This window comes from Schistocerca piceifrons, chromosome X, assembly GCF_021461385.2.
Source record: "Schistocerca piceifrons isolate TAMUIC-IGC-003096 chromosome X, iqSchPice1.1, whole genome shotgun sequence".
NCBI classification, from domain to species: Eukaryota; Metazoa; Arthropoda; class Insecta; order Orthoptera; family Acrididae; genus Schistocerca; species Schistocerca piceifrons.
The window spans coordinates 69,599,779-69,625,485 of NC_060149.1; positions in this window are offsets into that span (position 1 = coordinate 69,599,779).

Consider the following 25,707-nt stretch of genomic DNA (forward strand, 5'->3'; position numbering starts at 1 on the left):
AGAGGAACGACTGCACATATTTGACCGTATATAGCCCCGTTTTCGAATTTAATTGATGATAAAGTGTCAGCTGACGGCATGAGATAACCTACAAATTGATCTGTATACTGGCCTGAAGTTGACATACAGACACATAAAGCTGCCTCTTCATTTCAGGAACATTGAAGTATGAGGAACACCTCTTAGGGTGGTCTAAACATACTTTCGATTTATTAAGTTCTACAACAGTCTCACCGTCAAGAGGCGGTACACACAACCTTTACCATTCTCTTTTGCTCACGGTGTGTGTCCTGTGTTCTCTAACAAACAGATGACCTCTTCCATAACATAGAATGTCGACAAACTTACCACCACGGTGCATGGACAGCGCTGGCCAGGACTGACACTTTGGTGAAGGAGGCAAAACTGCTCCATTAACGACTTAAGGGGACCTGGACGTAAACGGGCTGCATTTTTACATTTTTATACCTCACTCTCAGTGCACATTACTCTTGACCTACAATGGCAAGGAAGTTGTGGTATTTACCAATAATGAATGACATTAACTCAAGCTGTAAAAGGAAAGTTTTTGAAATATCTGTTATAGTTTAAGAATTACAGTATCTTGCCTAACAGATGTTTTTATAATACATGTTCCCCTTCTGGTACCATTTTCTACTCCATTATCAGTCTTGTAGCAGTTAAACTGTGGAAGGCTGCTGTCAACATTCATAGGAACACATTATCCATCTCGTTTTGTAGTTTGGAGTATATCTGAGGAAACAGAAAAACTCTTATTACACCACATTACTATTTTGTCTAAAAAAATACTGCTATAATTATATACAGAATGACAAACATAGATCATTTCTGCATTGTATTAGACATAATACAAAGATACTATCTCATTCTTCACTTCAGAGAAATTTGGTGAACATGGATAAAACCATTGTGAATTTATGTTCTGAAAATGTAGTTTCGAGAAAATGAGAAAAGGATGTTAACTGTGGTTCTGACTCATCGTATGCCTCTTTCAGAACATTCCAGCAGCATAATCTTGCTGGCCAGCTGCTTCTTTACCCTCTGTGGACTTCAGGAGCCTTTTCCTCACTCTGGACTCTTTAGTGGTGGCTTCCACACCCCTTTCAGCTTCAGCTAGTCGCTGACGATCTATGGCGGTCAGAGCAAAAAATGGTTCAAATGGCTCTGAGCACTATGGGACTTAACGTCTGACGTCATCAGTCCCCTAGAACTTAGAACTACTTAAACATAACTAACCTAAGGACATCACACACATCCATGATCGAGGCAGGATTCGAACCTGCGACCGCAGCGGTCGCGCGGTTCCAGACTGTAGCACCTAGAACCGCTTGGCCACTCTGGCCGGCGCAGTCAGAGCAGCTATCATATTATTTCCTGGTTGGATGCCTAATTTGTCCATTACTTTTGGCCTGCTGATTACACCATCATTAAAACAGATGACAGCATCCATCACACCCATTTTGAATACTGTCCATCCAACAAACACTGTTTTTGGTACTCGTTGCCACACGCAGCTGTTAAAACTCTCATTAGGGTTTTTTATACGGCCATGTAGACATTTGCTAAGTAATTTTGTATCTGCAAGGTCACTGTGTATTGGCTTTATTGTTTCCATGACTGTGGCAGGCAAGAAATGTTTATGGTGATATTTCTCGCCTGTCGGAAGAGCGTGGCTTGTTGGCAGACATTTGTTCAAAGAGCGTTTAAGACCAAATCAGCAACTGAAAAGTAGATAAAAATACATTTTTTGAAACGAGATAAAATTTTCTTTTAGACGGTGACAATAAAATGTTTTCGAAAATTTCAGTCATTTGACGTCTAGGTCCCCTTAAAACCTATCAGCACGATTGCAGAGGCTTTTTAATTATGTAATGGATCTCTGTCACATATAAAACTTATGTCACTAAAAACTTCCCTGCTTGCACTTCAGTGCGAGTCACGCAGTTATTACACAAGTCTGAAGATGCAATATTACGCTCAGGTGAGAAAAGCCACGGGATACCACCAAATTTTGTGTCGGACCTCCTATTCCCCCCGTAGTGCAGCGACTCGACGTGGCATAGTCTCGACAAGTCGTTGGAGGCCCTCTGCAGAAATATTGAGCCCTTTGCCGGCCGCTGTGGCCGAACGGTTCTAGGCGCTACAGTCTGGAACAGCGCGACCGGTACGGTGGCAGGTTCGAATGCTGCCTCGGGCATGGATGTGTGTGATGTCCTTAGGGTAGTTAGGTTTAAGTAGTTCTAAGTTCTAGGGGATTGATGACCTCAGCAGTTAAGTCCCATACTGCTCAGAGCCATTTGAACCAATTTTGAACGAACCTCTCGAATATATCCCACAAATTTTCGGTGTGATTCATGTTGGGTGATCTGGATGGCCAAATCATTCCCTCGAACTGTCCAGAATGTTCTGCAAACTATTCGTGAACAGCTGTGGCCCGATGACATGATGTCGTTTGGGAACATGAAGTCCACGAGTGACTGCAAATAGTCTCTGAGTAGCCGAACATCTTCATTTCCAGTCAATCATCGGTTCAGTTGGGCCAGAGGACTCCGTCCATTCCATGTAAACCCAGCTCACACCATTACGAAGCCATCTCCAACTTGCACAGATATTTATTGACAACTTGGGTCTATGGCTTCTTACGGTCTGCGCCACGCTTGAACCCTACCATCAGCTCTCACAAATTGAAATGGGAACTTATCTGACCAGTCCACGGTTTTCCAGTCCTCTAGGGTTCGACCGATATGGTCACGAGCCAAGAAGAGGCGGTGCAGGCGATGTCGTGCTGTTAGCGAGGGCACTCGCATCGGTCGTCTGCTGCCATATCCCATTAACGCCAGAATTCACCTCACGAACGACTACGTTCATCGTACGTCTCACATTGATTTCTGGGGTTATTTCACGCAATGTTGATTGTGTGTTAGCACTGCCAACTCTACGCATACGCCGCTGCTCTCGGATGTTAAGTGAAGGCTATCGGCCACTGTGTTGTCCGTGGTGAGACGTAATGCCTGAAATTTGTATCCTCAGCTCACTCTTGATACTGTAGATCTTGAAATATTGAATTCCCTACACATTTCCGAAATGGAATGTCCCACGCGTCTAGCTCCAACTACCGTTCCGCGTTTAAAGTCTGTTAATTAGCGTCGTGCGGCCATAATCACTTCGGGAACCTTCTCAAATGAATCATCTGAGCACTGCCCTTTTATACCTCGCGTACGAGATGCTACGTAATCTGTATATGTGCATATTGTATCCCATGACTTTTTGGCACCTCAGTGTAGAAGTATGCAAAACATCAGTGTATATGTAAATGAACTAAGAGGAAGAAATAAAAGGAGAAAGTTCCTTTAGAACTATACGAACAGTTTCAGTAGATTGCACCAAACCAATTTTTCCCCAAAAGACAAGACGTCAGAGAATGCTAATATGAAGATACTATCTGTATCTGAACGTAACTGTCTTTTGGAACTTAGAGATAAAGGGAATAAATTCGAAATAAATAATACAAAAAATTACCTTCCCACGCATCAGACACAACTTGTGAGTTTTTTAACACGGTAGCTGTAAATGATGGCTTACAAAAATTCGTTGACAGCGCTGGCACAAAAGGGGAAGGTACTGTATTAGAGAAGGAATGACTGCAGTTGGAGAAGAAATAAGTGCGATGAAAGGATCCTGGCCTTACGGGCGTCTTTAATGAAGACATATTCAGACTCGTGGAAACGTTGTCAAATGTACTAGCATAGACGGAGTAGGGGTAGATAAAAGTTCGATAAAGAGAATACTCAAAACGTTTAAGGCAGAGTTATTGAGGTACGAAGCAACTAAAAAGGAAACAATTAAGCATGAGACCAGGTCAAATCAACTGATCCCAATCAAATCAATTGATCCCAACTAGAGGAATAATCCAGTGAATAGAAAATTTAGATCATTCAGAGCCAATACATTGCTGAGTATTGAGTCTGGGAACTGAGTAACTAGAGGCACACAAATGAAATATATCTATACTAGCGAAGAAAATGTTGTATGCTACCTGTGAGAACTAGCCCAAAATCGGTTGAATACCACAAGCACCTAAGTCTGGACTTCGGGCAGTTTGGTCTCAAAACCGTTAAGATTTCCGGCGTATGATGTCGACCTTAATATTAGATTGCATGACTGAGAAAACTAGTATATGTTTTTGTCAGATGATACTATCTTTCAGTACAAAGTGCAGTAATATATTCGATATCTGGATAAAAGAAAGACTTAAATAAAATTTTGTCACTTGAGACAATAATCACAAGAACGATATCGTAATAATGAAAGTGGAATGTTAGGAATGATATATCGATATTTTTAAAACTATAATTAAGTGCGAACACTTATCTCTCACTCTTGCTACAAAGTCAGGCTGTAGAGGTAATAAAAATTCAGAAAGTAGATTTAACTGCAAGAAGAGACGGCAACAATTTTATAGTTCGCCTTTCTTCTTAAATGTGAGGGAGTTCTCTGACAACTTTTGCATCGTTTGTGAGAGACAGGTAGTGGAGAGTTTGGTTTAATACCGAGGAAATGAAAGGCAAGAATTAAGTCGAGCAGTAAAAGCGGGGTTAAGGCTGTACTGAAGATCGCACGTAAAAAAGAAACAACCAAAGACCACTCTTGGTGCCCCGAGAAGACCAGAAATAAATGAGAATCTTTCTGGAATTACATCTTTATAGCACAGCCCAGTATGAAGAGAAATGTAGAGTACTGTAAAGACTGAGAATGCAAAATCGAAGAGCTTATGTGGACTGGAAATGTAAGATGAAAAGATAATTTAGGAAGTACTGGTGTTTACTGGCATATTAAAATCAGTACTAATTTCAGCTGCGTCTGAGATGAATACTAACTCCTAGCAATAATTTTACTACATTTCGTTTCAGTAAAAGCCCAGAATGACTGTTGCAGATCTGATACAGCGTCGCGCAACAGGAAGGGATGAAGCAGCTAAGAAAATTTGATACTGTGTGACTGGTTCTGATAGTACAAGAAGAGTCCACAACAGGAAACAGTTGTCTGCTCATCTGTTCGTTCTTCTGTACAATCTAACACGCCTCTACAACACGCAACTACAACAATATTTCGCTCAATGCTCATGAGGCTGCAACAACTTCAACACGTTGGTATGAATAATTCATCGTTGCGTGAGGTGTGGAAATTTAGAAGAGCTAAGGACATTTTATTGCCAGAGGATCAATCGTTCTTGCACCGAAACGACAACGAAAATACTTATTTTTTAATGATTTCATGCCACCTGCAACTCTTAATTTTTAATTTGTTTTCCGAACTATTGCGCAATTTCGGCATTGCTGCTTTTTACGCACCCTGTTAAAAACTTTGTATAAAAATATTGTATCCTCTGCGTACCACACTGAAGAGCCAAAGAAACTGGGACACCTGCCTAATATAGTGTGAGGTCCCCGCGAGCACGCAGAAGTGCCGCAACACGATGTGGCATGGACTCGACTAATGTCTGTAGTAGTGCTGGAGGGCACTGACAACATGAATCCTGCAGGGCTGCCCATAAATCCGTAAGAGTACGAGGGTGTGGAGATCTCTTCTGAAAAGGATGTTGCAAGGCATCCCAGATATACTCAGTGATGTTCATGTCTGAGGAGTTCGATGGGCAGCGGAAGTGTTTAAACTCAGAAGAGTGTTTCTGGAGCCAGCCTGTAGCAATTCCTGGCGTGTTGGGTGTCGCATTGTCCTGCTGGAATTGCCCAAAATCGTCGGAATGCATAATGGCCGTGAAAGGATGCAGGTGATAAGACAGGATGCTTACGTACGTGTCACCTGTCAGAGTCGTATCTAGACGTATCAGGGGTCACATATCACTCGAACTGCACACGTCCCACACCATTACAGAGCCTCCGCCAGCTTGAACAGTTCACTGCTGAAATGCAGGGTTCATGGGCTCATAAGGGTGTCTCCATACACGTACACTTCCAACCGTTCGATACAATTTGAAACGAAACTCGTCTGACCATGCAACATTTTTCCAGTCATCAACAGTCGAATGTCAGAGTTGACGGGCTCAGAAAGATGTAAAGCTTTGCGTCTTGCAGCCATCAAGGGTAGACGAGTGGGCCTCTGGTTCCGAAAGCCCATATCGATGATGTTTAGTTGGATGGTTCGCACTCTGATACTTGTTGACGGCCCAGCACTGAAATCTGCAGCAATTTGCCGAGGGTTGCACTTCTGTCACTTTGAACGATTCACTTCAGACGTCGTTGGTCCCGTTCTTGCAGGATCTTTCTCTGGCAGCAGCGATGTCGGAGATTTGATGTTTCACCGTATAGCTGATATTCACGAGTCACACATGAAATGGTCCTATGGGAAAATCTACACTCCTTCACTACCTCGAGATGGTGTATAACATCGCTCGTGTGCCAACTATAACACCACGTTCAAACTCACTTTAATCTTGAGAACCTGCCATTGTAGCAGCAGTACGGTTACTGCTGACAACTGCGCCAGACGCTTGTTGTCTTATACAGGCGTTGCCGACCGCAGTGACGTATTCTGCCTGTTTACGTGTCTCTGTATTTGAATACACATGCCTATACCAGTTTCTTTGTTGCTTCGGCGTATATTGATCTAGATCCAATTACTTATTAGACACATAGTCCACGTTTTGATCATTTAAATTCTGCAACATCCTAAGACCGAAGTTCTACATCCAACTTATACTCCGCGAACCACGTTGTCGTCTGTGGCTGTGGCACTTCGTGTACCACTGTCAAATCCCCATCTCTGCTGTTCCAGCCGCGAATAGTTCGCGGGAAGAACGATTGTAGGTAAGCCTCCTTGTGATCTCAGATCTCTCTAATCTTAACTTTATGTTCTTTTCACGAAATATACATAGGACGACACAATATATCGGTTGATTCTTTCAGGAATGTACAGTCTTGGAATTTTGGCAGAAAACCAATACGTAATGCACAATGCCTCTCTTTTAGCGTTACCACTGGTGCTGGGTGATCTTCTCCACGAGCCTTTCAGGATTGCTAAATAAATCTGTAACAAAACGCGTTGCTCTTCTGCAGATCTTCTCTGTTTCCTCCATCAGTCTTAGCTGGTACGGACTCCAGACTGACGGCAATATATTAACTACTGGTCGCACGAGGGTGTGTAAGGAGGCTTCGTGGGCGGATTACACTTCCTGAGGATTATTCCAGCGAATCACAGTTTTGTATCTACCTTACCTGCGAATAGTTTTATGTGGTTGGTCCACTTTAAATCGTTCCGAACGTATTCTCACAGATAGTTAATGGTTTTTCTGCCTCCTGTGATTTTTTTCTGCAGCCGCGTGGTCATACAGTAATGGATCTTTCCGTCTTTTTATGCACAAGACGTTAGATTTTTGTAGTTTGTGGGTCAGTCGCCAATCCCTGCACCAACCCTTGACCCTCTGCGTACCTTCCTACAATTTTCAATTAAAACTTCTTTTTATGTAACAATATCATCCCCGCAAAGCGACATGGAACTTCCACCTCTATATGCTAGGCTATCAACGTGGTGACCCTGGAACGTCTCAGAAGTGCAGTGCTTCTTGCAGAATGTTGCGTATGTCAAAGAGACGTTAATGACTAGGTCGCACCATTGTGACATGATTTATTGAAAGCAGCAGTCGCTCCATTACACAATATGCTCTACCGCACTTACTTGTTATATTTGAGGAAGACTACGAACGTCAGTAGTAGACAAATGCCGATGCTGGTGCAACCTGCATTGTCGCCACATTTTCGATGACACCTCATGATGATGTTACCCAATGGCATCATGCAACATTAGTAGATCTCGTCAGCACACTTTACCCCATCCCACTGATATCACAGTGTAAATACATAATTTCTGTTAAATATAGAATCCAAGATGGCGGACCTAGATCATTTGTTCTATTGGATTTCCCTGAACTCCTTTGATATCACAGTGCAAATAGGTCACTTGTGCGAAGAGTAGTATCCTTGTCCGAAGTTTAACAAAAACGTGCTGTAAGAATAATGTGTGCTGCGCACCCGCGATCATCTTATAGACATCTGTTTAAGGAGTTGGGCATTCTGACTACTGCTTCACAGTATATATATATATATATATATATATATATATATATATATATATATATATATTCCCTCATGAAGTTTGTTGTAAATAATCCACTACAATTCAAAAGGAACAATGAGATACACAATTACAATACTAGAAGGAAAAATGACATTCATTGTCACCATTAAGGTTGTCTTTACCTCACAAAGGGGTGCACAACGCTGCAACAAAAATTTTTGACCGCTTACCCAGTGACATAAAATGTCAAACAGACAGCAAGGTATCTAGAATGAAATTGTCACTCTACAGCGGAGTGTGCGCTGATATGAAACTTCCTGGCCGATTAAAACTGTGTGCCGGATCGAGACTCGAACTCGGGACCTTTGCCTTTCGTGGGCAAGTGCAGGAGACGAGGTACTGGCGGAATTAAGGCTGTGAGGACGGGGCGTAAGTCGTGCTTGAGTAGCTCAGTTGGTAGAACACTTGCCCGCGAAAGGCAAAGGTCCGGAGTTGGAGTCTTGGTCCAACACACAGTTTTAATCTGCCAGGAAGTTTCAAACAGCAAGGTAAAATTTGAAAATAAATTGAAAACTTTTCTCCCTGACAAAACTTTCTATTCCGTAGAAGAATTTCTATGTTTGTAATGTGTGAGAGGTGGTGGGTAGGAATTGCTAACTCAATCTGTATATCTTGTTTTCATTACGGGAAAAAATTATGTTTAGAGTACAAATAGATGTATAAATTAATTTTCAATATGAATTTAAAATGATTCGTCCCAAATCATGACGATTTATTGTGCAAAATGATCCATGGAACGTGAAAGTAATTAACTGATCAACTAACTAACTAAACTGGATTTCTCCCCTTCCCTCTGATATCGCAGCTCACTGGTACAGACAGAAAGGCTGCCAGGTTACTTGTGCTAAATACAGAATTTAAGAGTCCTCTTGTGGTAAGGTTAAAATGCTGATAAATATAAAAACAAAAAACTGGCTCTACTAGTCCATATACCCTAAGTTTAAAATGGTGAGAAATCCAAAAAATCCGAGATAGGTACTGGTCCTAAGTTCAGTCCAAAAATCTACCATTTCACATTAATGGTCACAGCACTTTTCAAACGGAGGACCATAGAAAGTCCAGCTGTCGTGACACATCTCATGCACTGCTTGAAGAGTCGGTCGGAGTGGCCGAGCGGTTCTAGGCACTACAAAATGGCTCTGAGCACTATGGTACTTAACATCTATGGTCATCAGTCCCCTAGAACTTAGAACTACTTAAACCTAACTAACCTAAGGACAGCACACAACACCCACCCATCACGAGGCAGAGAAAATCCCTGACCTCGCCGGGAATCGAACCCGGGAACCCGGGCGTGGGAAGCGAGAACGCTACCGCACGACCACGAGATGCGAGCTCTAGGCACTACAGTCCGGTCGCAGGTTCGAATCCTGCCTCGGACATGGATGTGTGTGCTGTCCTTAGGTTAGTTAGGTTTAAGTAGTTCTAAGTTCTAGGGGACTGATGACCTCATAAGTTAAGTCCCATAGTGCTCAGAGCCATTTGAACCATTTGAACTGCTTGAAGATCGCACATTGCGTTCAGCATTCTCAACCATGACAACATTAACTTCATCAACAATCTGTGGCGCAGTTGACCGTCGGCCTCTCCCGGGAGCGATTCCCAAATCACCAGTTAATTCAAACTTCCGAATCACACTCTTCAACCCCTGCGCGGAAATAGGAACTGTCCGTATTCCTTCAATTTGTCGATACTCGCGAAGAGCAGCAGTACTATTGCTGTTCTTTTAGGAAAACAACTTTACGAGTAAAGCCCTGCTCAACAAGCCAGACCTATGCTGATTGTCTGTACTGTAATGCATGCTGAGGCCTGTATTTCGACCATACTTCGCCACGCCTGTACCAGAGCCTAATGGCGTCATCACATTAATATTGCTAACAACGTAAATCCTGTAACGCACAGTTTGTAAATCATTCCTATAAAGTTTGGTACCCACACTTAAATAGTTTTCCGCCTACATTGTCTCAAGTAGCGAAGTAAGTATATGCACCCTGTGTAATAGAATGTGGTCACATCTGACCAGACAATGGATTTCTCACAAAACCACACTTTACAAGTAAAATTTGTTTAAAAGCAATAAAGAAGTATATTAAGAAAGTAATTTACTGAACTATACTTCTGATGAATTGGTATCTGCTACATGTTGAACAGAATCCAATCGTACCAGCAGACTGAAAAGAGTCGACTTTATACTCACGGGACGGAAATCGGTAGATATGATGTACAAGTACAGAGAAACAAATAATTACAATTTCAGAAAAAATTGAGCAAGTCAGTAAAGTGTTGAGCCAACTGTAGCCCACATGCAAGCAGTTATTTGGCTTGACACATTGATAGAGTTGTTGGATGTCCTCCTGAGCGACATCGTGCCAAATGATATCTAACTGGCTCATTAGATGGTCAAAATTCCGAGATGGTTGGGAGGTCTTGCTTATAATGTTGCAAGCGTTCTCAATTGGGGAGACATTTTGCGACCTTGATGGCCAAGTAAGGGTGTGGCAATCACGAAGACAAGCAGTAGAAACCCTCGCCGTGTGCGGGTGGACAATATTTTGCTGAAATGTAAGCCCAGAATGGCTTGCCATGAAGGGAAACAAACCGGGGCGTGGAATATCGTCGACGTATCGCTGAACTGTAAGGCTGCGGCGGATGACAACCAAAGGGGTCCTGCTGTGGAATGAAATAGTATCCCACCAGCGTCCAGGACATTACTAGACACTTTTCTTCGGCCTGGAATCTCATCGTCTGCAGTGATGAATCCCACTTCGAACTAAGCCCGATGAGCAACAAAAATGGATCTGGAGGCGCTCTGGAACGTGTTGGGATACCAACATGGCACCATTCAGCTGCTCTTGTGGCCAAGGCCAGGCAACGTCACCTAAAGAGTGTCGAAGGGGTTGCCTGCTCTCAGGCGCTAGGGCACCAGTGAGGCACTACTCAGCTGAACGGATGTCGATGTCTCTGACAGTACATTTGTAATCTATTCAGCAAAGGTGTGTGGGTGGCACTGAGGATGTTGCCAAACTCGGAGACCTTAGAGAGACCCTTTGCTGATTTATTCATGCATATATCAATCGTTCAATCCTCCATGATCATGTCAGAGGATGGCATGAAACAGGAGAGCTGAAAGAGCGTGAACACCATATGAATGATATTTATGCCATTTGACTGTACCGACTTCTTTATTTTATGTTACTATCATGATTTCGGTCTTTTGTTACGTGAATTAATCTGCTTCATATTTCAGTGCTTTTGTACTTATCTACACTCTGGGACACCCAGTTCGATTTATCTTGTCGATGAGTTCACATAACAGAGTAAAATTATACCCAACATTTCTGTACTTGATAAAGGCTTAAAGCAGAAATCGTGATGGTAATACGAAATAAAGAAGTTGGTAGAGTCAAATGGCATAAATATAATTCAAACATTATTACATGACTGTGGCCTAAAAATATGAACAGGATAGCATCAACAACCTTTGCTGCTTCGGATCATGTTCAAATTTCGTCCAGTGGTTTTGAATGGTCCCTAGTGGTTCCACCTGAAACATCCCTTTAGAAAAATTTACGAATTACTGTGCTGGTAAACATCTTATGTTATTTGATTTTCAAACAGCTGAGCAAAACTAAACGTACTCAGACATTTCTCTCTTTACTTATTCTGATCATCACTAAACTGACACACAATATTTTTAGCGCAACGCAATCTGACTTTCAATAATCCCTACAAAAGAATGGCCGTGACTAACAATAACCTATACCTTTCATGAATCACTTACCTCACAAAAATCTTCGTTACTCGAACTACTACAATACAGCGAACACAAATATTGCCAGCTAAATAAAAGATTCTAACTACTAAAGGCAGTAACTACTGATATGCATAGTTAGTAAATGAAAGAGTTTGATAGAGAACAAACAATGTATTTACCTTAATAGTGTTCAGAAGTCATTTTATATATATATATATATATATATATATATATATATATATATATATACAAATTTACTGTCTCTGATGGACACACTCCAGATCATCCGCTCTCAAAACTCCGCCCTCTCTCTCCCCACATCCACCACTATTGGCGGCTCACCTCCAGCTGCGCAACGCTATGCGCTGTTCACATCCAACTGCCCAACACAACAATAGCGAATTCCAGCAATGCAAACCAGCCACAGACTGCACACAGCACATTCAGTGATTTTCATACAGAGCGCTACGTGGCGTTACCAACATAAAAACCTTAACAGCCTACTTACACACCCTGTATACCAGAGCAAAAAAGTACCGTCTCACTCCATTCCATAGGAGTGAGACCATGGTCAATGGGGTTGCATCCCCACCATGTCCTTGAGGTAGAGTCGATTCGTCTGGGAGTTATCTGAGTATTGCAAATACATCGTAGTGTTACTCATCACACTGCGAACTGTCGTTTTCGACTGTGAAATGTGTGGGAATCAATGCCCCAAGGGTTAGGAATGGTTACATTGACGCCCTTTATGGCACCTCTTGACGGATTTTTATGTCGATTCTGAGCTGCGGTGTGTCTGAAGCGTTTTCCTCGGTCACCAATGAGAAAAATGTGTGAATTCGACGCTGGGTATCGTGGTTCTGACTTCCATCGCACAGGCGTCGAAGAAAGAGTGAAATGTGGGTAAGAGGCGGTGTAACACGTCGACGATGGCGTTGGACAGAACTGTGGTGAAATTTTGTACCAATGTGACATTATTAACCCACCTAACACCTCAGCTGTGACCTTTCTTCCCATCTGTCTAAATCTTGCTGTTTGGAGCGTCTTCGAATCCGAGGGAGAGGTCGCAGGGTACACGCTTTTGCAGCATTACATAGGAACGCTGCAGGCAACTGAGCCAAATTTCAAACTTAAGAACAGAATGGGAGACAACTACACCGTTTCGAAAAAGTGGCAACTGTTTTGCATAGTGCATATAATTTTTAAAATCCCTAGCACGAATCAGTAATGCAAGCGCTCCGTTTTGTTAAACTACTCTCATATTTTGACTGTCAGCCGTAGAGAACAAAGACGGCACACACGGAAAATTTCTTTTGTTCCTGTTGTTGTTGAGATCTTCAATCCGAAGACTAGTTTGATGTAGCTCTTCACGCCATTCTATCCTACACAGACCTCAGCCTGCCGGTGTGGCCGAGCGGTTCTAGGCGCTTCAGTCTAGAGACGCGCGACCGCTACGGACATAGGTTCGAATCCTGCCTCGAGCATGGATGTGTGTGATGTCCTTAGGTTAGTTAGGTTTAAGTAGTTCTGAGTTCTAGGGGACTGATGACCTCAGATGTTAAGTCCCATAGTGCTCAGAGCCATTTGTACCATTTGAACACAGACCTCTTCACCTCTGAATATCTTCTGTTAGTATCTTACACATACTCACCCAAATTAGTTTTCGGTTCGTAGTCTGACACTTCACCACCGAGCCGCCGTTCCAGTTAATGTGGTATTAGCAGGGTGTAAAAAAAATGTGGAAAACAGTAAAATATGGACAATACAATTTTGAACGAAACTTACACACGTTCTGGCAGACCTACGAAGACATGTGGACCGAAAAGAAGAAGATAGACCGGAGAAATGGGAATATAACGTCTGTAGTATTAACAGACTAAATAAATATTACCTCCAAGGACTTTTTTGGTCACACAGAATTCAATTTTAGATACCAATAGCCTTCTCGATTTGATGTCACATTTATTATAGCTTGTAACATAGTGATATACTGGTACGGTCGGTACCTTAGTGATAAAAGGGAATGACTCGCTCACGAACGTTCTAGAATTTTATGCAGCCTTGAAGACTATATCGTCCTGTTGCAAAAAGGACTTTTTACTAGACAAAATCTGTGTAGTCATCTAACACGGATTTAAGTCCGCTTGCTTCCCAAATATCTTCTCGATGTTCTGTAATTGTTACTGAGGTAGTTACTTCGTGTGTGCTTCGCTAGACAGGAAAAACTCACTAAACCAACGAATCTTTCGTTGCAGTGCCTCCGTCAAGGCCGATTTACATGAACTGTGTGACGTTGTGGTTTATGAAGACGTTAATTGAAACATTGTAACCTGGAAACATTTGAAGATGCAGAGGAAACCCGCCTTAAGCACCGGGCACGCTTATAGTGGCAAGTGTTCTCTTACTATACATCCGTACATTTGGACGCTGCTAGGAGATCGCCAAATCCCTACAGAAGCCAAATCCATACAGAGGTCACCCAACTCAAAACGGTGTAGTAACTGCTACGTACTACTTAACTGGCTTACAGCGAAATAACTGCCCAAATTTCGTTTTATGAGCAGTCTGTAAGCAATATTCTGACTTCTCTGAGAATTATTAAAGAAAATCGGAAATCTGTCAATAATAATGATTTTCCATTGGAAGATACTAGGTAACTGTAAAGTGTGCCTGCAGTAGTCGTCAACACACTCGACAGTTCGAAGATTCGACTTATGGCAGAGAATGAGAACACCCAGTCAAATATAAGGTAACAACTGCATGTCTTTCGTCCTTTCACTGTATAATAAAACATATTAGTAACTTAGTTACGTGTTTCATTTGTCAGTTTCGCCAGGTACCGTAAGGACGTAGAACAAGTAAATCCACAGGTTATTGTTTGGATTTTTATTTAAATATGGATGCATGTTGACCATTTATAGATGGGTTCACATAACAGCGTAACTAGGTAATACTATTGCGCTAAAAAACTACAAGCTTTCCAACCAAAATTATTCTCTGCAATAGACGAAACTGCTCAGAAAGAACTTCTGTAGCTCAGTTTTAAGTACTGCTTTTCAGTCAAGCAGCATTTAATATCGTTGGATAAGCAATAAAAGATTTTGGCTTTAGCATTGTTGGCCCCTTTCTGAACGAGAGTCAGTGTTATGAACAATAATGGCCATTTTTTTCTTTAGTATAGCAATGACATACATGTTTATCGATTCTGAAGTTTAATGGATTATTTGTAACAAATTTCATGAGAGAACATATATGTGCCAGTCAACTGAAAAAGTTAGATTGAAAAATTTAAGTTAACTGTTCATTATTTCAAAGGTTACCGTCATAAATGTTAGTACATTTATCCCACTGTAAAACGAGACGACCGATGCCTTCATGGAAGAATGTTTGCGGTTGCCTACGAAACCACGACTGTACGTAGGTAAGGTCGTGACTCCGTGTATGAGATGGAACAGAGCCGCTCAGAGCGGCTGGCGGTACATCTGAAGGTGCAGCAGTAGCTTCTGCCTTAGATTAACCGCGCAGGCTGCCAGTTATACGTCAACTCCTCGTACCTTCTCAATTCTGTAATCGAATTTGCATGTTCAGATGTAACTCTCATATAAGGTCATTCATTTATTTATTTAACTGTAGGTTAAAATGCAGTTTTAAGAACAAAAATATCACGTAAAAATGTTGACGCTTTTCCGTAATGAACAATAAAATCTGAAATTAAATAAAAAAGAAACAAAAAAGGAAATACATCAGACACGAATAAGGAAATGGCATAAAATGGTTCAAACGGCTCTGAGCGCTATGGGACTTAAATTCTGAGATCATCAGTCCCCTAGAACTTAGAACTACTTAAACCTAACTAACCTAAGGACATCACACACATCCATGACTTCAGGTCAAAAGAATCAGAACAATAAAAACGCAGACGTCACATAGTAACAACATAAACTTTTACAGCACTTGAAAATGGGAATCGGAACTGAAACGCATCGTTCTATGCATAAAAAAGGTACTTGGTGCAGTATTTCGTTATTTACATCATCACTGACAAATCCAACTTGTGACTGAAGCTCAATTTTAGTCCATGTGTGCTTCATAACGTATATCGTTACTGAAATATGGTTCTGTCTTGAGAAAACAAAATTTTTATAGAAAGGTAGGAGACGAAATACTGGCAGAAGTAAGGCTGTGAGGACGGGTCGTGAGTCGTGCTTGGGTAGCTCAGATGGTCGCCGGCACGGTAGCTCAGCGTGTTCGGTCAGAGGGTTGCGTGCTCTCTGTAATAAAAGAAAAACTGAGTCAAGGAATCAACGTTCAACTTAAACGGATGTCGTGTGACGTCCGCCCAGACCAAACGCAACGAACTATATCGAACAAAATGACAAAAAAAAGGATGGTAGAGCACTTGCCCGCGAAAGGCAAAGGTCCCGAGTTCGAGTCTCGGTCCGGCACACAGTTTTAATTTGCCAGGAAGTTTCATATCAGCGCACATTCCGCTACAGAGAAAAAATATAATTCTGGAAACATCCCCCAGGCTGTGGATAAGCCATGTCTCCGCAATATCCTTTCTTTCAGGAATGCTAGTTCTGCAACGTTCGCGGGAGAGCTTCTGTAAAGTTTGGAAGGTAGGAGACGAGGTACTGGCAGAAGTAAAGCTGTGAGGACGGTGTGTGAGTCGTACTTGGGTAGATCAGATGGTAGAGCAATTGCCCAAGAAAGGCAAAGGTCCAGAGTTCCAGTCTCGGTCCTGCACACAGTTTTAATCTGCCAGGAAGTTTCAAAAATTTTATAGTTTACGTAACTGGGGCAAAATACCAGTTGTACCGCAAATGTCAGATAGACGCATAAATATCAGTATGTGATATTAAGAAAATAAATTAACCCATTGACCATGGTGAAACTTCATTTGGGTATTAAAGTATTTGGGTATTAAACAAAAAAAATTGTGTTTGCTCAAGGGAAAACATATCATTCTCACAGCTGCAGTCTTCCGTAAAACATCGTTTCTGATGGATTAAATTAAGTTCTTCAAAAAAGATTTTGTAGCCCACGTATTTAAGCACATGTTTAAGGACTTCTTTCTGCTTGTTAGCTGTAATTTCTGAATACTAGTTAATTAGTTTATTCTTTCATCAATTTAATGAGACAGTTTTCAATCTTGTGAATATCTGTAAGAAATGTACCAGAAATGAGACCCTTCCGCACGTAAATGATGCCGAATTTCAATGCAAATGGAGGGCAATTCCATGCTTCACGGCTGACATCCTTCCACAAGAGTCACAAATGTTGGTGTCGGGTAAGCTCGGCACTGAAATTCATTCCGCACATAACCAACGAAGGATTGCAGAGTGCCGGCCGGTGTGGCCGTGCGGTTCTAACCGCGTCAGTTTGGAACCGCGTGACCGCTACGGTCGCAGGTTCGAATCCTGCCTCGGGCATGGATGTGTGTGATGTCCTCAGGTTAGTTAGGTTTAAGTAGTTCTAAGTTCTAGGGGACTGAAGACCTCCGTAGTTAAGTCCCATAGTGCTCAGAGCCATTTTGATTGCAGAGTGACAGTAATATTACATTTTCCTCGGAAGCGTAGTTACCTCTTCGAGATACGACACAAATAATTACTATTGGAGATCAGGCAATACGAATGGGGTTCAGGAGAGCATGTTGTGGCGTTTGTCTTAGCACTCACTCCAGACGATCGATGGGGCTCAGCGAATATTCTATCACAGTTCCTCCACTTCTGACAGCTCTACGTCCAGTGTGCGCACAGCACGGCACTTGCATTACTAGCCGCTGTCTGCATTAAAAAAACAATGGTTGTAAGAAAGAAAGGCGGCAGCTAGCAATTCGCATGCGCCTCACGGCTAAGAACTGCATGACAATCTGTCGGCCCAGTCAGCTGCGCGAATACAGATCCAAATATATTCGAGTTTGAAGTCTTGTGTAATGTTTGGCAACTGGTGCCTAAAAGAAGAAATGCAGAAGGGGTCTCAAATGTTTACGGTGAAAATAACAGACGGTAGAGGGTCTGCCAAGCTGACAGCTGCTTATTGAAGTTCTCTCACACGATTCAACACCATCCTTCAAATACTAGTCTGCTAAGGTAATTTTTGTCGAGGAACGTGGCCAACTCTCTCTGGCATAAAAGACCCAACTTCTCATAAGTTTCTGTCAACCACGTAAAACTTCTTGGAATTATTTATTTATTTATGCTTTTGTTACATCTGCTCAGTCTCGTTATGTTTTTGAGGCCCTCTCTTACATCTAAACAGATTTTACCAGTAGGTTAACATTACAGTATCTGTAGTGCTAGAGCTGTACACAATTACGATAATGATAATAATAATAAAACAAGGGAAGTCACATAAACGCGTGGTTTCGAAGAAGAACAGAGAAGGACCAAACAACATACACGGATGGAGCAATGAAAATCATATCACTCGTTGCTCATGAAAGAAAACCGGACTAAAAGAAAACTCAACAAGCGTTGATTTCGAGTGGTACTTAGCGAACCATTCGGAAATAAGAAGAAGAATATTTACAACAGACATCTCTGAAATTCTGACGGTAACAGCGATAAAATACATGGAGTGGAAATGTATATACCAGTTTCGTAGAAGCCAAACTGCAGTTATAAAGAGGCCGGCTGGAGTGGCCGAGCGGTTCTAGGCGCTACAGTCTGGAACCGCGCGAGCGCTACGGTCGCAGTTTCGAATCCTGCTTCGGGCATGGATGTGTGTGATGTCCTTAGGTTAGTTAGGTTTAAGTAGTTCTAAGTTCTAGGGGACTGATGACCTCAGAAGTTAAGTCTCATAGTGCTCTGAGCCATTTTTTGCAGTTATAAAGAGTCGAAGGACATTTAATGGAAGCAGTAGTTCAGAAAGGAAAATTTCTTCTGTCCTTCACTACCTCCCGAAAACTTTCCAGCTTGGAATCGATTACTTCTGCTATGCCATCATTCCATTTCATCCTTTGCTGCCTTCTTCTCTTCCCTGTGTCTTCGATCTTCCCCAGTATTAACGTGTTTTCCAACGAGTCATGCTTTCTCACGATGTGTCCAAAGTAGGACAGTCTTTGTTTCAGCATCTGGAGCAATTCGGTTATATTTTTATATATTATAGACCTATTCTGGCTAAGGAGTTTCCTCCAACACCATAGTTCAAAGGAGTCTGCCAACACCACAATTCAAAGTTGCGACGTTCAGCCTTTCTTATGCTTCTGGCCTCACATGCATAAAATATTACTGGAAAGTCCGTAGCATATACTATACCTATCTTTGTTGTTTCAGCTGTGTCTCTACTCACTAAAACGTTGGTAAGGTTGAACATTGCCTTCCTACCAAGTAAAAAGCGTCCCCTGATTTGGTGGCTTCAGTCACCATCAGCAGAAATCTGGTATCCGACATAACTGAACACAGAAACTAAGTCCATTGTTTCTCCTCCTACGTGCAGTGAAATTATAGGTGTAGTTATTATAATTGTCGTTGTCTTGACATTTATTCTTATCCCAGGTCTTACACTTTCTCCTTTCACCTTCAGTAAGAGGAGCCTCAACTCTTCTTCACTTTCCGCCATCAGGATGGGACCCTCTGCATAACTAACGTTATTTATATTTGCCCCACCTATTTTAATTCCGAGTTCTTCTTCTTCTAATCTGGCATTCTTCAAGATGTGCTCTCCATATAGATTGAATAAATAAGGTGACAGTATGCAACCTTGCTGCATTCCTTTCTGAATCATGACCCATTTAATTGCTTCATGTAGAGTTCTCACCGTGGCTTCTTCGTCAGAATATAAATTCTTTATGAGATAAATGAGGAGATCTGGTTCTCCCGTGTTTTTGAGTACTATTGTTAATTTACTGTGGTCGACACAGTCAAAGACTTTAGCACAATAAACAGTTCAGGCAAGAAGAGAGTAGAAACTTTCGAAATGTGATGTTACAGAAGAATGTCGAAAATTAGATCGAATAACTAATGAAGTGGTACTGAATCATACTGTGGAAAAATGAAATATGTCACAACTTGACCAAAAGAAGGAATGGTTTGTTAAGAAATATCCTGTGCCATCGAGAAATAGTCACATTCGTAAAAGAAGTAACTTTGGGGAGGGAGGGGCGGTAAAAAGTTTAGAAGAAGACCAAGACCTGAGTATTGTAAACAGGTGCAAAAGGGTGTCGGTTACAGTACTTCAGGCAGAGATTAAGAGGCTTGCATAGGATATACTAACGTGGAGAGCAGCATCAAACCTATCTTCAAACTGAAGACGACAATAACAGATAAAGTACTGATTGCAATATGCATAGGATATGGACATCACAAATAAGGTTAATAATACACTCCTGGAAATTGAAATAAGAACACCGTGAATTCATTGTCCCAGGAAGGGGAAATTTTATTGACACATTCCTGGGGTCAGATACATCACATGATCACACTGACAGAACCACAGGCACATAGACACAGGCAACAGAGCATGCACAATGTCGGCACTAGTACAGTGTATATCCACCTTTCGCAGCAATGCAGGCTGCTATTCTCCCATGGAGACGATCGTAGAGATGCTGGATGTAGTCCTGTGGAACGGCTTGCCATGCCATTTCCACCTGGCGCCTCAGTTGGACCAGCGTTCGTGCTGGACGTGCAGACCGTGTGAGACGACGCTTCATCCAGTCCCAAACATGCTCAATGGGGCACAGATCCGGAGATCTTGCTGGCCAGGGTAGTTGACTTACACCTTCTAGAGCACGTTGGGTGGCACGGGATACATGCGGACGTGCATTGTCCTGTTGGAACAGCAAGTTCCCTTGCCGGTCTAGGAATGGTAGAACGATGGGTTCGATGACGGTTTGGATGTACCGTGCACTATTCAGTGTCCCCTCGACGATCACCAGTGGTGTACGGCCAGTGTAGGAGATCGCTCCCCACACCATGATGCCGGGTGTTGGCCCTGTGTGCCTCGGTCGTATGCAGTCCTGATTGTGGCGCTCACCTGCACGGCGCCAAACACGCATACGACCATCATTGGCACCAAGGCAGAAGCGACTCTCATCGCTGAAGACGACACGTCTCCATTCGTCCCTCCATTCACGCCTGTCGCGACACCACTGGAGGCGGGCTGCACGATGTTGGGGCGTGAACGGAAGACGGCCTAACGGTGTGCGGGACCGTAGCCCAGCTTCATGGAGACGGTTGCGAATGGTCCTCGCCGATACCCCAGGAGCAACAGTGTCCCTAATTTGTTGGGAAGTGGCGGTGCGGTCCCCTACGGCACTGCGTAGGATCCTACGGTCTTGGCGTGCATCCGTGCGTCGCTGCGGTCCGGTCCCAGGTCGACGGGCACGTGCGCCTTCCGCCGACCACTGGCGACAACATCGATGTACTGTGGAGACCTCACGCCCCACGTGTTGAGCAATTCGGCGGTACGTCCACCCGGCCTCCCGCATGCCCACTATACGCCCTCGCTCAAAGTCCGTCAACTGCACATACGGTTCACGTCCACGCTGTCGCGGCATGCTACCAGTGTTAAAGACTGCGATGGAGCTCCGTATGCCACGGCAAACTGGCTGACACTGACGGCGGCGGTGCACAAATGCTGCGCAGCTAGCGCCATTCGACGGCCAACACCGCGGTTCCTGGTGTGTCCGCTGTGCCGTGCGTGTGATCATTGCTTGTACAGCCCTCTCGCAGTGTCCGGAGCAAGTATGGTGGGTCTGACACACCGGTGTCAATGTGTTCTTTTTTCCATTTCCAGGAGTGTAGTACCAGTAGCTACAGTAATGAATATAAGGTATGTAATAAACGTCAGTGCAATTAGCACTGTGTTAAGTATATTATTACATCTTCGTCAAAAGTGAGTAATTACATCTTACAGACATGTATGACAGCTATACAGAAGGAGTCAAATGCGGAGAATAAGTTTACCGACCAGAGGTTCAAGTGGCTCTGAGCACTATGGGACTTAACGTCTGTGGTTATCAGTCCCCTAGAACTTAGAACTAAGGACATCACACACATCCATGCCCGAGGCAGGATTCGAACCTGCGACCGGAGCGGTCACGCGGTTCCAGACTGAAGCGCCCAGACCGCACGGCTACACCGGCCGGCAGACAGTGTCCGATAAGAAAGACAGTTCAGAGAATGTGCAAAAAAAGTTCTTGGAAGGGAACTGGAAGGCTATGCGTAGGACAAGGAGCAAGCCTGCAACGAGCGGAGCGAACGAAATAGTTGTTCTGGCAGCTGTAGCTCATAATCCAAATATTAGCTATAGAGAAATTATAACTGCTTCGAGAATAAGTCAGATGAACAGCGTTCTTTATTTCTCGAGCAGACAGCTTCTGCCCGTGTCAAGTGTCACTTCACCAGCAGATTAACCACCGGGACTGCAGAAGACACCCTGAATTTTGTCTCTCGGTCCTTATGCGACATCATGACAACAGGTTTTTCCTTCGAAGAATTTCTTTACCCACAATAAAACTTCTGTAATTAATGAAAAACTGAATGTAAGAAATGTGCTCCCTTGGGCAGCTGAAAATCCGCACTGGCAGAGGCAGCTAGAAAATCAGGGGCAGAGGAGTCTGAACGTGCTATGCTGGCTTACTGCAGGCTACGCGATTGCTTGTTACATCACTGAAAGAAACCTGTCGGATAAAAGATACGCACAATTTCTTACTTCTCCTAGAGGAATTACTACTTGAAATATGTAGATATATGTGGCACCAGTATGATTGGTGCCTGGCTCACTACTCGCTTGTAACTAGGTAAGTGTTCATCCATCTCTTTCCGAGTCGCAGGGTAGGACTTGAAGACGTTGTCATTTGGTCTCCACGTTCACCTGATTTTACGCCACTGGACTCTCTGGGGGGAAATGTACGAGTAAGATGAAGTCTACGTACAAATTCCGACGCGCCGAGAGTATTTAAAATATATTATTGCCGTGTGTGCAACTGTACCGGAGGAATATCTTCAGTCAGTCCAGGTGTCATTGCACCAGCAACTGCAGACTTGTATTGCAGTAGACGGTGGGCATTTCGAGCAATGTAGATACTGATATCTCTGTAGTTAATATATCTATGAAAAGTGACTTTACATTGTTTAGTGAGAATTTTCTTACATTTCATCTGGATGAAAACAAAATTACGACATCTTGAATGGTTCAGGAACAGCTTAACTGACTCACATTGAGTATGCCTGCTAGTTCCGCAGACGAAGAAGAGATTGAAAAATATGTGTAATGAGATGAGATAAATTATTCAGAACGTTGTGATACTGATGGAAGGATGTGAATTGGCTTTGAAAGACTGAAGATGAAAGAAGGATCCTGGAGTTGATGGCTTTCCTAAAGAATTACTAAGATAGCGGCCAAAAGTTGCATGTGGTATGCAACATAAAGGGTGAGTCAGGAGGAGAGGCACGTGAATTGACGGGTGATACCATTAGTGATTCTGAACAAAAAACTTGATGTGGACATATGCCCTATTCCGAATGGATTCCGAGACAGAACACTTTTAATGTGCATTTCTATTTATTTTCTGCATTATTCACTGTCATTGTAAACAACGTACAACAGTAGTATCGAGGAAGTTGAGTCGAACATTTTGATACAGGACTCTTGTGGTCTATCAAGTAGGAAAACCACCTCAAACTGGCCTACAAAAAGTATTTAAGCTACAGCGCACGCGCGTCGCACGAGATTTCCAATATTCTAGCGATCTCTTCGCATAAACTGTTAGTCCTAGACAAAAAATAAATAGGACCTTTTTGTTGCAAATTTAATTTAGTTTAATTGAGAACTGAGAGACGTTGTCGTTGGAGTGTGCGGTTTCCTAGTTATTAAAGAAAAACGTACAAATGTGGTATTAAAGGTGTTCTATCTCTGAAACGATTCGCAATAGGGCATATGTCCATATGAAGTTTTTTGTTCAGAATCACTAATGCTGTCGCGTCCCAAAGCATGTACCTTTCCTCCTGACTCACCCTGTGTATGAGCCCGGCGAAATACCCTCATACTTCAACAAGAATATAATAACTCCAATTCCTAAGAAAGCAGATTAAAATCTTGTTTTAGTTTTGTCAAAGCGAGGTGTCGGTTGAGCTCAAATGGTTCAAATGGCTCTGAGCAATATGGGACTTAACACCTGAGGTCATCAGTCCCATAGAACTTAGAACTACTTAAACCTAACTAGCATAAGGACATCACACACATCCATGCCCGAGGCAGGATTCGAACCTGCGACTGTAGCGGTCACGCGGTTGCAGACTGAAGCGCCTAGAACCGCTCGGCCACCACGGACGGCGTCAGTTGAGCTATTTAGTAAACACCTGAGATAGTAGAATGAGATTTTCACTCAGCAGCGGAGTGTGCGCTGATTTGAAACTTCCTTGCAGATTAAAACTGTGTGCCGGAACGAAACTCGAACTCGGAACCTTTGCCTTTGTCTGGCAAGTGCTCTACCAATTGAGCTACCCAAGCACTATTCATGACCCATCCGCACAGCTTCAATTCTGGCAGTAGAGCACTGGCAGAGCACTTCCCCGCGAAAAGCAAAGGTACCGAGTTCGAGTCTCGGTCCGGTACACAGTTTTAATCTGCCTGGAAGTTTCGCCTGAGATGCTGTAAGTCCCATTACCGGGTACATATAGGGAAGGGATGCTGCCCATAAGAGCATCCAAATTTATGAGAAACAGTGTGGCGCAACGGATAAATTCTCATTGAATGAAAATTGCTTGATCACACGGACATATTAACGATGGAGCTCATCCAACTACAAAAGGGAACTAGCGGTCAGTATAACAAAAATGGCTGTAATTATGATCTACAGTCTTGACACAGGTGGGTGGGCACATGAAAGCATAACATGAAACTAAATAGCAGATATGGGCAATGACTGAGAAAATAGTTAGTGATTTAAAGAAAGAACCCTAGAACAGAAAATACGAATCCCAACATATTCGCCAACGTGCATTATGGCAGCAACTAAGTTGCTCAAAACGTTAAAACTGCATAATTAACTCTGACGTAAATTAACTAGCCTCGCATCCACCTCGACTCGGTGACTGTTTCGCCAGCTCATTCTTACCAATCTTAAACAATGTGAATGGGTAAGATAGTGGCAGTAAGGGCTAGAAATTCTGAGTCTAGTTGGATCTCTGTACTCTACCCTACGTCGAAGACATCCCTCTCTGCAGTTCTCTGCAACGATCTGGAGCAGGTGTTCATCTCAACCTCTCTACCACAAGTGCTTTCTCTCTGATATTCCTGAAGCAAGTGGCTTCTTTGATCTCCTGGCAGCAAGTCCCCCTGATTTCCCTCCAAAACTTAGCTGGTTCCGACAGTATAGCAATCTCACTGGGCAACTGCAGAAGACTTTGCCAGTTCCGACCAATAACAATTGTATACACAAGTCTAACAAATTCCTACTCTCTTAGATTTTGTCATTGTTGTTGTTGTGGTCTTCAGTCCTGAGACTGGTTTGATGCAGCTCTCCATGCTACTCTATCCTGTGCAAGCCTTTTCATCTCCCAGTACCTACTGCAACCTACATCCTTCTGAATCTGCTTAGTGTATTCATCTCTTGGTCTCCCTCTACGATTTTTACCCTCCACGCTGCCCTCCAATACTAAATTGGTGATCCCTTGATGCCTCAGAACATGTCCTACCAACCGATCCCTTCTTCTGGTCAAGTTGTGCCACAAACTTCTCTTCTCCCCAATCCTATTCAATACTTCCTCATTAGTTATGTGATCTACCCATCTAATCTTCAGCATTCTTCTGTAGCACCACATTTCGAAAGC